The following is a 12,392-nucleotide window of genomic DNA, read 5'->3' as shown; positions in this document are numbered from 1 at the left end:
ACAACCCACATCTGGTAACTAAGTCCCACTATAGACATAAACACTCTTGACGATCAAACCAATCACAGCAGACTACATACAGGGAACAACAAACAATTTCAAGAACAAGGCCCCGGGCATCATTAAAATAAACAAATTTATACTCCGGCATCTACCAAGCAACATGATACTCCAACTCAGGAATATTTTTAATGCATCTCTCGCCTCAAAACATCAAGCATCAGACTAAATACCAAAAACAAGGTAAATCTCCCACGCAAGTATCAAACTACAGACCAATCTCTCTTCTAGAAACATCGGAAAAGTCGTGGAAAAAAATCATGAACCACCGACTGAGAATACACCTGGAACTTGAAGAGAAATACAACCCCGGGCAGCACGGATTTAGAAAACACAGAGGAACCCATACAGCCTTAGCACTAATTTACGAAAACATATCCAACGCAATGCACAACAGAGATCAATTTACCGTAGTATTAAGGGACGTAGCATAAAAGCATTCGACAACTTCACTTCTTTTCTTTGTAATTTCCTTGATAACAGAGGCTCAAGTATCAAGTTATACAGCGGAGTACCACAGGGGAGGTATCTCTCGCCAACACTCTACACGATATACACGACGGACATACCACCTCCTGCCTGCTGAGAATACATAACTTAAGCCGATGATATCACCCAAATTATCCTTCATCCAGACAAGGCCAAACAGATGATGGCACGAAAAACAGCCCACGCCATCGAGCAAATAAACAATTATAAAAAAAACGTGGAAAATCCAATCTAATACACAGAAACTAAAAATCATTCACACTGTCAAAACAAACCCAGCACCAATCACAGTCAACAACGAACACATCCAATACTCCAACGAAGGTAAAAATACTGGAACTCAAAAAAACAATAACAGGCATAACAAAACACCTAACACAACACAAAACGCTTGCCCAATCACAACTCACAAAACTACGAAGATTCGGCAAAATGGACACCAACATTCAACTACACCTATTCAAAGCACTTGTACCGCCCCCACCTTGAGTACCCACCAATACCACTCAGCACGATCAGCAGAACCAGCCAACTTAAACTTCAATCAGTACAAAACAAAGCTATCAAAGCAACTCCTCCCATACACCACCAAAATACAAAAACTTCACGAATTATACAATATCGAACCACTGAACACACGTACACACAGCCAAGCCCAGAGAATAAGGAGCAAACTTTAAGAGTTGGAGGACCCAATATTCTCCCAGTTAAAAGCAGTTACTACTAGAACACACAGCTGGTGGCCCAAGAGCCTCCATGCTAACACAGAAGAAGACCCACTTTATGAACAAATAACACCACCATTTAACTAACATAAATTAAGACACATTACACTAATGAATGTCTCGCCTAGCTAGTTTAGCCACCCCCCCCCCCCCACGACTCAGCTAGGTAGACAGCCCTTCTGCTATTACTCCTTATTACTTTACTTCCCGTTTCTATTCTTTCCTTCTCTCATTCCTCTCCTCTCTCACGGAAAAGTCATTTGTCACTTCATCATCGTCATCATCAAGCATGTATCACGGCTTAGGAGTGAGGGCTCGGGAAGGAGATGTCAAATACTATCAAGTGACCAGGGAATTTTGTCCACAACTGTACATCGTTCTGTTAAGTGTAACGTTGGCGCCAAAGACTAGATTATAACCAACAAGGACTCTAACCTAACCTAACCAACAAAGACTCTAACCTAACCTAACCTAACCTAACCAACAAAGACTCTAACCTAACCTAACCTAACCTAAAATTATCACGCTGACTGAGGAAGTTCCGCAGGTGTCGTCCGCTTACTCACATAAAACAACATTTTCATAGTGACAGGGAGACAATGAACACCTTGATGACGTTATTAATAGGATCCTTAATAGTTTGTTTACTATAACGAGTAATAGTAAATCCGGGTTGTAATAGGAAGGGGGGGGGATAATTATGAAGGTTTATAAATGAATATTCTATTTATTATTGACACTATAAGCATGTGGCCTTGTGTGTGTGTGTGTGTGTGTGTGACTGTGTGTGTGTGTGTGTGTGTGTGTGTGTATGTGTGTGACTCTGTGTGTGTGTGTGTGTGTGTGTGTGTGACTGTGTGTGTATGTGTGTGACTGTGTGTGTGTGACTGCAATGTTTTGTTTTGGTTAAGCAACTTGTAAACACGGGGTTAATATCAGTGATGCATATTTTCTTTTACATTTTATTTACATGTTATATGAATATTTATTGATGAGTTTGACGATTTGAAAAGTAATTCACGTGTGAGTTTTAGAATGTACGGTACTTGTGTATTGGAACAACGAAAGGCTAAGTAAGGTAGATACGTTTCCGTTTAATTAACACAACAATAATAGCAACTCGAAACTCTCATACACAAAGAACATCATTAAACCCTAACTTAACGCTAACCTATCCTAACCTAGCCTAACCTAACCTAACTTAACGCTAACCTATCCTAACCAAACCTAACCTAACCTAACTTAACGCTAACTCATCTCATCTCCATCCCAATCCCATTCTATCTGCTAACTCTGGTTCTAACCTAACTTAACGCTGGTCCTGAGTTCTAACTCAACCTGGTCTTGTCGCTAACCCAATTAAATCCCATCCTGTCCAGTTCTGGCCTATTCCACTCCACCTATCCTAATCTAACCCAACCCCCCACCAGGTAGTGCTAGGTGACTCACATTAGGCAGAAATAAGATAAAGGTTAGGTTAGGTTAAGTTAGGTTAGGTTAGGTTAGGTTGGTTAGGTTAGGTTGAAGAAGAAGTTAGGGCTAGGTTAGTTAGGCTAGGACAGGCTAGCGTTGCTAGGTTAGGTTAGGTTAGTTGGCTAGGTCAGGTCTCAGGCACATAAAAACAGGTCAGGTCTTTACACTAGATAACAACCCTTAGGTCTACCAGTTGTTTATGATGTGAACTAGACGAGGATGACAAGCACACTAAATCATACCCAAGTTTATGTCCACGTGAAGGTCAAGAGAGAGAGAGAGAGAGAGAGAGAGAGAGAGATCTGATAAGAGGTGTAAATTCTTCTGTATACAACGAAGACCTGACCACCTGTAGATTAGCTCCACCTGGCTGAATAGACAGAGATATGTAGATAGATAGATAGATAGATAGACAGATAGACACACAATGGTAAACAGATGGGCTATCAGATCTGCAACAGTACCACAAGCTTTTAGAGACGACACACACACACACACATGGACAGCTTGCCCAGGCGACCACAGACCTAATACACCTGCCCACACCACAGAATTCAAGACATCTGCCCATGACCACAGAACTTAGGACACCTGCCCGCTGACCACAGAATCCAAGACACCTGCCCATGACCACAGATCTAAGACACATCGCCCATGACCACAGAACTAAGACACCTGCCCATGACCACAGACCTAAGACATCTGCCCATGACCACAGACTCAAGACATCTGCCCATGACCACAGAACTAAAGACACCTGCTCCATGACCACAGAATCCAGACACCTGCCCATGACCACAGATCTAAGACACCTGCCCATGACCACAGAATTGAAGACACCTGCCCATGACCACAGAACTAAGACACTCAAAGCCCATGACCATTAAGACTCCAAGAGCTGACCGCCCATGACCACAGACCCAAGACACCCGCCCACACCACAGAACTAAGACACCTGCCCATGACCACTGAACTAAGACACCTGCCCATGACCACAGATCTAAGACACCTGCCCATGACCACAGAACTAAGACACTCCATGACCACAAACCTAAGACACTCGCCCAGACACCTTCTCTCCTCCTCTTCTTCCCTCCTCTTCCTTCTCCTCCTCCTCCTCCTCCTCATGGTCATTCTCCCCACCTCTTTCTTTCTTCTCTCCTCCTGCTCCCCCCCCTGCTGCTCCCCGCCACTGGCGCCAGAGAAAAGACGCTGTCACTCCACCCGTAAGCTTTTGCTTTTAAGGAGGGGGGGTGGAGAGAAGGAGGGGAAGAGAGGGAGGGGAGGAGGAAGGAGGGGAAGGGGGAGGGGGATGATTTGATGAAGAGAAGGGAGGAACGGGGATAGGGAAGGAGGAGAAAGGGTAGGTGGGGAATAGGAAGAAGGGGGGATGGAGAAGAGAGGGAGAGTGGATTGAGGGTGAGGGGTAGGTGGAGATGGGAGGGGGGAGGAGGGAGGAGGGGGGGAAGAGGAGGGAGGAGAAATTGGTAGTGTCATGGCAAGGAAGGTCACCGGCTGTTGTTAGTTAGGTAAAAAAAGTGGGGCACCAGGTGGTCAGTATAGGTCAACACACCGACAGGGGCTGTCTTAGCACATGGGTATAGTTCCTGTGGCGTGGTAGGTGCACCGACCTGTTCTCGTGGGCGAGGGGGAGCGCGTGTGGTGAGGTAGCTTGGTGGGGGAGCAATGGCGTGGTGGGGGAAGCGGGCATGGTGAGGGTAACGTGGCGGTGAGAGTAACGTGGGCGTGGTGGGAGAAGCGTGGCGTGGTGGTAGCGTATGCGGTAGGGATGCGTTGACTAGTCCTCATGGCTGCTACAACAGAGGCCTTACATAGATAGTTTTGTGGTCATACCAGTGAACACGTTACCTCGAGATGTGGGGACGAGGGTGGTAGGCTTTGGTGTGGCTGGTATGGCAGGAATGGTTGTCATTTTACCGCTGTAATTCAACAAGAAGTATTATATAAGGAAATAACCAGAAATTCCGTCGATTTCCCAACCAAACTCTGACTCGATTCGAAATCCCTTCTGGCCGCTGTTCTCCGGCAGAAAATCTGACTTGTGCACAACGAGTCATGTCGTTTCCGAGGAATGAGGAGTTTACTAAGTGTGAGGGAGAAGATGTTAACATGTAAATATCATTTTTGACGCATCGTCTTATGATCTGTTGACTGAAGAGAGGCAGCAGCAGTCACTAACCTTGGCCTTAATATTCACTCTCAACAAGTCTCTATCTCTTTTTTCTTTTCACACCTCTGTATCTCTCCTTTTATCAAATTATCCACATCTTCATTTCTCTATCTAAAATTATAAACTCTCGCTTGACCTTCAACTCTGAGTTCCCGCGCATAAAACCGTAAAGGCGTTATCTGTACATGTAATCCTATACCGCTTCTGTTTTAGTTAATATATATCTATTCATCTTTCCACGTGGAGAGCTCGGCTTTACAGCACCTTTGTAATGTTGGTTGGTTGTGTAAAGTTTAGGCCGTGTTTGGTCTATTGTTACGTATAGGTAAACAATGGAAGATCTTTAGTGTGTGATTATTTTCAATTTTCATCACCAGGTCTTTGTTGTTTCATTATTATCATTATCATCATTATTATTAGAGTTGTAAGTGACTCAATTATACATACAAAGGTTGATTACATTATTAATTAGATAAATATAGGTTTATAAGATTCTCTCTCCCTCTCTCTCTCTCTCTCTCTCTCTCTCTTTATCACACCTTTATCCCAGTTTCTCCCCTCCGATAACAGCAATAACTCAACCTTCCTGTTTTATCATACCGGCTTCAGAGCTTCAGTGATAACATCTGTGTAAGATAAGATTACCCACTGCAATAGACAGTCAGAATTCATACCACCTCCACGCTGTACAGGGGGCTAGTTTAATGGGCACCCCTTTACAGCCTGTGTAATGGGGGAGCACAGAAGGATTACAGGAACCATAGAGGAAGGGAATTGACTTTTGATAATCTAAGTGCAAGAGTTGTCTATTGTTCGCGCGTCTATAGGTCAACTTCTACTCCTGTCTAGTAAGTGTTAAAGTTATACCTCTAAATATATTGTGTTATAGAGTATAGGCTACTGGTGAAGTGTATGTATGTATGTATGTATGTATGTGTGTATGTATGTATGTATGTATGTATGTATGTATGTATGTATGTATGTATGTAAGAACGGCATCTTTTCTACATTTGTTTCTTCATATTATTAATTTTTCCTAACAAACATCTGTGCATTTTGTAATAAGAATCAAAACCATCATTAGTGTATTTAGTGAAGGGCAGAATTATAATCTGTACAGTCATTAGTGAGTGATTACAAGTTTAGCGTCTCAATTACCCATGTGGAATGATACTGTAACATAATTAAGTGTATTACGTCACTAACTTCCTATAAAAGGGAAGTAGATAAACAATGAGCCGTGTCGAGACATGGACAGGTTGGGTTAGGTTCTCCTCCACCACCGTGTTCCGTAAACTCATCCTGTGTTCCATCAACCACAGGAGAAGATATATGCAGCACCAATGGCCGCTCCTGTGAAGCAGGTTCCAGTGATGCAGGCTTCTCTGGTGCAGACTCCAGTGATGCAGGCTCCTGTGAAGCAGGTTCCAGTGATGCAGGCTTCTCTGGTGCAGACTCCAGTGATGCAGGCTCCGTGAAGCAGGTTCCAGTGATGCAGGCTTCTCTGGTGCAGACTCCAGTGATGCAGGCTCCTGTGAAGCAGGTTCCAGTGATGCAGGCTTCTCTGGTGCAGACTCCAGTGATGCAGGCTCCTGTTGTAGCCTCCCCTTTTGTGGTAGATGGGACCGTCAGCTGCCCGGCCTGCAGGGTAAGATGCCTTCATGTGTTGATGTGAGTTATACAGTAAATCTTTCCTTTAACATCTCTGGAATAAAAGACATATTGAATATTTATATGATTATCAATGTGATCTCTTGTTATTACCTTCCTCGTTCTTCTTCTTTATTCTATCTATCTAATTGTATTGTCTAATAGTGGACCCTGCTGCCATATGTGACCAAGTCCCAGGTTGATGATCTGACTTTCTGCCTCATTTACACACAGTTGCAGGGTCTCAATTGTTTCTCTTACTATTGACAACACAACATACATATATTGTTTCTCATTGTTGATCTTTTTTTCAATTTTTGTATATATAGTTCTTTATTATTATTATTATTATTATTATTATTATTATTATTATTATTATTATTATTATTATTATTATTATTATTATTATTATTATTATTATATTATTATTATTATTATTGTTATTATTATTTCTTTCATTATTAGTTAGTTATTATTATTGTTATGTTAATATATGATGAAGTTATTTATTAGTTTATTATTATTATTATTATTATTGTTGTTAGTTATTATTATTATTATTATTATATATTATTAGTTTGTTGTTATTATTATTATTATTATTATTATTATTATTATTATTATTATTGTTATTATTATTATTATTATTATTATTATTATTATTATTATTATTATTATTATTATTATTATTATTATTATTATTATTATTATTATTATTATTATTATTATTATTAAAAATCTCTCTCTCTCTCTTTCAGATAGGCTCCCTAAATTATGTGTTCACCACGGCTGGGCTCATATTTAGCATAGTGTTCTTCCCGCTGGGTATAGCCTTGTGTGTTCTGTTAATGGAGAAACGATGTGATCGGTGTGGCCTCACCTTCTCTTAGTGCAAGAACACGTAGCAGGAAGAGGAGGAGGAGGAAGAAGGAGGATGACTTTAGACTCCTTACATGGTGCCAACACAATGCCAACTTGATGACAATGTGATAACATACTTCCACCCCTCCTTCCTCTCTCTCATCACTCTCTCCCCTATCCCTCTCACCTCTCCCTCATCCCTCTCACCTCTCCCTCATCCCTCTCATCTCTCCCCTATCCCTCTCACCTCTCCCTCATCCCTCTCACCTCTCCCTCATCCCTCACCTCTCCCTCATCCCTCTCACCTCTCCCTCATCCCTCTCATCTCTCCCCTATCCCTCTCACCTCTCCCTCTCACCTCTCCCTCATCCCTCTCACCTCTCCCTCATCCCTCTCACCTCTCCCTCATAATCCCACAAATGTTACCAACAGTTTATAGTTTTTAATCAACTTTTGTCTCTGATGTTATATTACTTAAGGTGTTGTGATAATGTTATGATATTAAACTTATGATTATAATGACGGTTGTGACTATAACCTTTTATCTTCCCTAACAACTGTGATACTGAATTGTTATTAATCTTACTGTTACTTCCTTAACTACTACTACTACTAGAACTACTACTACTGTTTTTTAACATGGCCTCCAGCCTCCCCCAATAGCCACACCTTCGCCACAATTTTATTACCTTAATATTAAATATCCTAATACATAAGTAGCCATCCTAGATGTGTTGAGTTAGTTGAGCCGCAGATCTATGTGGTGTTCAGTGACTGTTGCCTCATAGTCAATATCTGCGACTGTTGTTGGCTTTGGGGCACGTGATCTCGTTCCCCTGAGGCAGAGCAAAGCAGACCCAAGCAGAGAGAAGGACAGTCGACATCTTGTCCAGGCATTAGTAGTAGCAGTAGTTCTAGTAGTAGCAGTAATAGTCTTAGTAGTTCTAGTCACCATCACTATTACCATGGGGGGGGTGTCTGACCTAGTGTAGTGAGAGACTGAAGGAGACGCCGAGGGAGGTGGACACGTGAGGACCGCATGTGTGAACTGATCCCCCTTCCCCCCCCCTCCCTCCCTCCTTCCTCTATCCCTCCCTCCTCTCCCTTCCCTCTATCCCCTACCCTTCCCTCTATCCCCTCCCCCTCTTCCTCCTCCTCCTCCCCCTTCCACAGGAGCCTTGACCTACTAACTATCACTTAACCTAACCTAATCATTTAACAACAAAATATATAGACGGGTGTTCTCTGTCTAACGTCTGAGATGAAGTCTGTTTGGTGGCCTGTGTGAACGAGGTTAGCTAGAGGTTTATGATGTGACCTCTTGTGACCTTTTGTGACCTGTTGACCATACTTGGAGCGTATCCCTCTGAGAACTTCATTATCGTTAGTGTTCTGTATGTATTACTATGGTGCCAAGAATACAAATAAGAACCTGCAGAAGTATCTAAAATCTAACCTAACCACACAATCAAGAACCAGATCAACGACCTTCCTCACGCCCGCCATTTTAACCTCCCAACATTTCTGCGACACGGACCGAGTGGCTATATCAAGGTTGTATATTATTACTTTCTTATCATCCTTTTTTTGGTAGTATGAATAATTTTTAAAGAACTTCTAATAAAACATATAGAGGAGCTTAAGATTAAAGGGGCTTAAGGAAAGGGTGCTAAGAGGTAAAATCCAATGACGTAAGAACCCCCCCTTCCCTCCATCCATTAGACTGGTGTATTGAATCACGTGCGTCTATTTATTAACCTCTTGATGGTGATGGCAGCTCCCCGGCCTTGTGACGTCACTTGCCATCTTACGCTATTGCTCGGGAGATGTGTACAGTATTTATGGCGTCCCTCGAGAGTGGGTACCGGGCCGGGTGGGTTAGTGTGACTCAAGCTGGGCAGTGGGTAGGGTTATTTTAAGCTTTTTCCTGGGTCATGAATGTAGATCAGGGGTTGTTGGTTATAGTTAAGATTATAATACTATGACACAGTTACTACTACTACTACTACTACTACTACTACTACTACTACTACTACTACAACGTGGCCTCCAGCCTCCCCCAATAGCCACACCTTCGCCACCATTTTATTACCTAAATATTAAATATCCTAATGCATACAGTAAGTAGCTATCCTAGCTGTGTTGAGTTAGTTGAACCGCAGATCTATGCGGCATTCAGTAACTGTTGCCTCATAGTCAATATCTGCGACCGTTGTTGGCTTTGGGGCCGATGATCTCGTTCCCCTGAGGCAGAGCAAAGCAGACCTAAGCAGAGAGAAGGACAGTCGACATCTCATCCAGGCTGTAACATAACTTCTGGGCTGCTGCTTCTGTTCATATACACCTCGGCCAACCTTGCGTAGGAACATCTTGCACTTGGTCCCATCCCGCCAGAGGTTATGAACACCAGAGGAGTGATGATGCCTTGATTCACGTTCTGAATTCTCTCCCCATATGCCCTTATCTTGTCGTTCTCGTTCCTCCTGTGTGCAACATCGAGAGACAGGCTACAGTGACATGCGGCCATGGGGTCGTATATCCGTCTGACGCCAAAGAAGGCTCGCTGTCCCCGCGTCCAGAATCCTCGAGCACTGACGTCCACACGGGCTTCATTGGTTGTGTTTGAAGTCCTGTGACGGAGGTTCTCACCGTCCAATGGAAGGAGAGTTGGTTCCACCGTGACGTCGTGACTACTATTACTGTACTAAAATTACTACCAATGTTACTACTGATACAACGACTACAACTACAATTACTACTAGTACTACTATTGTTGTATTCCTTTATTGTATTTGTCTTCACTAATTTCATTATACTCACTAATTATGATTGAATAATTCATTGTATTATTTCTGTAGTATTCTTTCAGTTACTGTATTTTTTATCTGTTACATCATATTATTGGATGTTGCAAATACAGTACTTCCTGTAGTATTGCATAAATTTACTGTACAATTGTATTCATCTACTGTTGCATTGTATTACGTGATACGAATACAGCCTTCAGTATTTGTAATGGTGTATTTACCCACTGTAATATTAGAGCTGTTTTACCATTGTATTCATTCATTGTAAAATTGTATAAATAAATTGTATATTTGTATTAATGAACTATAATGTTGCGCTTGTAGGTTAGGTTAAGTTAATCATCAGATGAATTAGGTTGGGAGCTAATCATCGGGTGATCTCATTCATTGTAATCAGTATTATATTAAGTGAAACTAGTATGTCCATCAACTCGTCTGTGTCTGTTCGTCTTATTGGAGTTCTCTCTTTATCTCATTCCGTCTATGTATCTCTCTTTCCTTCTCGTCGGTATAGTGTCTGTATATTTCTGTATCTACGACAATCGCCAGTTGGAAGACTTAACCAGAGAGTTTCTTCAAAATTCCCCCCCACGGAGCCTCACAAACACTCATTAACTCACAACAAAAACCGAGATATGTAGAGAGTTGCCGCATTAACCACTCATCAAAATGAATGAGGATAATGCCAGACCCTGTGAGGCAAGCTGTTTTCTTCAATACAATAAATAAAACAAAATCCCGAGTAATTCTTCATCGTATTAACTAACCATATAAATACCGTATTATTAATCAGTGTATCTAATGCTTTATATCAAGAAGTTGTACTGACTAAACTCAACCAAATGCATATTACAGTAATATTATTCAGTGAAAAAAAGCGCGCGAAAAACTCTTAAAGGTCCAGTTGTTCCAGTTTGTTTACACGATCATCTGGGGCAGGGCGGAGGTGCCTCTCATCCCCCTGAACGTTAACACTGTGAGGTGCCTGGGAGTCGGCGGCGTCGATTCTCTCTCAAGTCGTCCACATAGCAACAGCAAGTTTAGCAACACGTGCCTGACCAGTATAGGTCTTGGCGTGTCGAAGGTCTGTAGTTTTATTTTTCTATTTGCTCTGAGAAGAACCATCTATCAGGACCTCGAAATTGCACCGAGCATTAACTGATTTTTTTGTTGTCAGGTCATAGCATAGATGAATTAAGGTGTATAAATGAAATAAGTACAGTACAGTACATTAAGCGGGCCAATATATATATAATTTAATTTGATTTATATAAGCAAAATAAATAAAACAATATGTCAAGTCTACAGCTAACTTGTATTTTAGCTACACTGAAATATATTTAGAATTTATAAGTCTGCTCGTATGATATCTACTTTATTGCCTGGTACAGTACTGCCGACACCTTGTACTTCCTAGTCTGGACGAGTGGATCAGTGTTTGGTGCAAATGACTGGCTGGCTGAAGCAACCTTGAGTATTGAGTTCAAGTTTGCATCAGTAAGTTAAGCCTCGGTTATGTGGTTCACCGCACTGTACAGTATAGTGGACACTGGGAACTTTGAGTATAGAAAAAGATTAAGAAAACTGAATGTCTTGAGAGACGTAAAGTGAGGGGCGATATTGTCGACGTTTATAAGTGGAAGTTGGAGTTAAATAAAGATCGTTTAGTAAGACACTTAAACTATTAGATCAAGAGCCAACACGGAGCAATGGTTTTAGATTAAAAAAATAGATTTAGAAAGGAATTAGGTACACATACTGCAGTTTCCTTTAACGTAACATAACGTAACCTAACCTAACCTAACCCAACCTAACGTAACCTAACCTTATGTTCTTATGTCTGAGAGACAAACGGACAGCCTCCGTGTGGCTGACAGACACAGACAAATTGACAGAATCTCCTGGTGGTTGGCAGACAGACGGCCTTGTGGGGTTAACGTACAGTACACTAGTGTATAATTGCATTAACTGCGCCAGTTAGCTCAATAGATGTTTAACTTACTGAGAAAATTTACCTACTTGACACCTGACACTATCAAATGACCTCGTATGACACCTGACACTAACATTGATGGCGAGTGTTTTAATTACTTTATTTATGTGTCCACACTACACCACACTGCACTACACCACACT

General features: G+C 41.7%; 1 long non-coding RNA gene across 1 annotated transcript; it reads left to right on the top strand.

The window, feature by feature from the left end:
* Nucleotides 1–5,584: 5,584 nt before the first annotated feature.
* Nucleotides 5,585–7,663, top strand: LOC121858455. Its single transcript, XR_006087441.1, has 3 exons — nt 5,585–5,786; nt 6,261–6,586; nt 7,347–7,663. It is a non-coding gene; the product is annotated as an uncharacterized LOC121858455 (long non-coding RNA).
* Nucleotides 7,664–12,392: the final 4,729 nt, after the last annotated feature.

This window comes from Homarus americanus, unplaced genomic scaffold (assembly GCF_018991925.1).
Source record: "Homarus americanus isolate GMGI-L3 unplaced genomic scaffold, GMGI_Hamer_2.0 scaffold57980, whole genome shotgun sequence".
Classification (NCBI taxonomy): domain Eukaryota; kingdom Metazoa; phylum Arthropoda; class Malacostraca; order Decapoda; family Nephropidae; genus Homarus; species Homarus americanus.
Note: the sequence above shows the minus strand (reverse complement) of the source record. Positions and strands in the feature narration are given on the sequence as shown.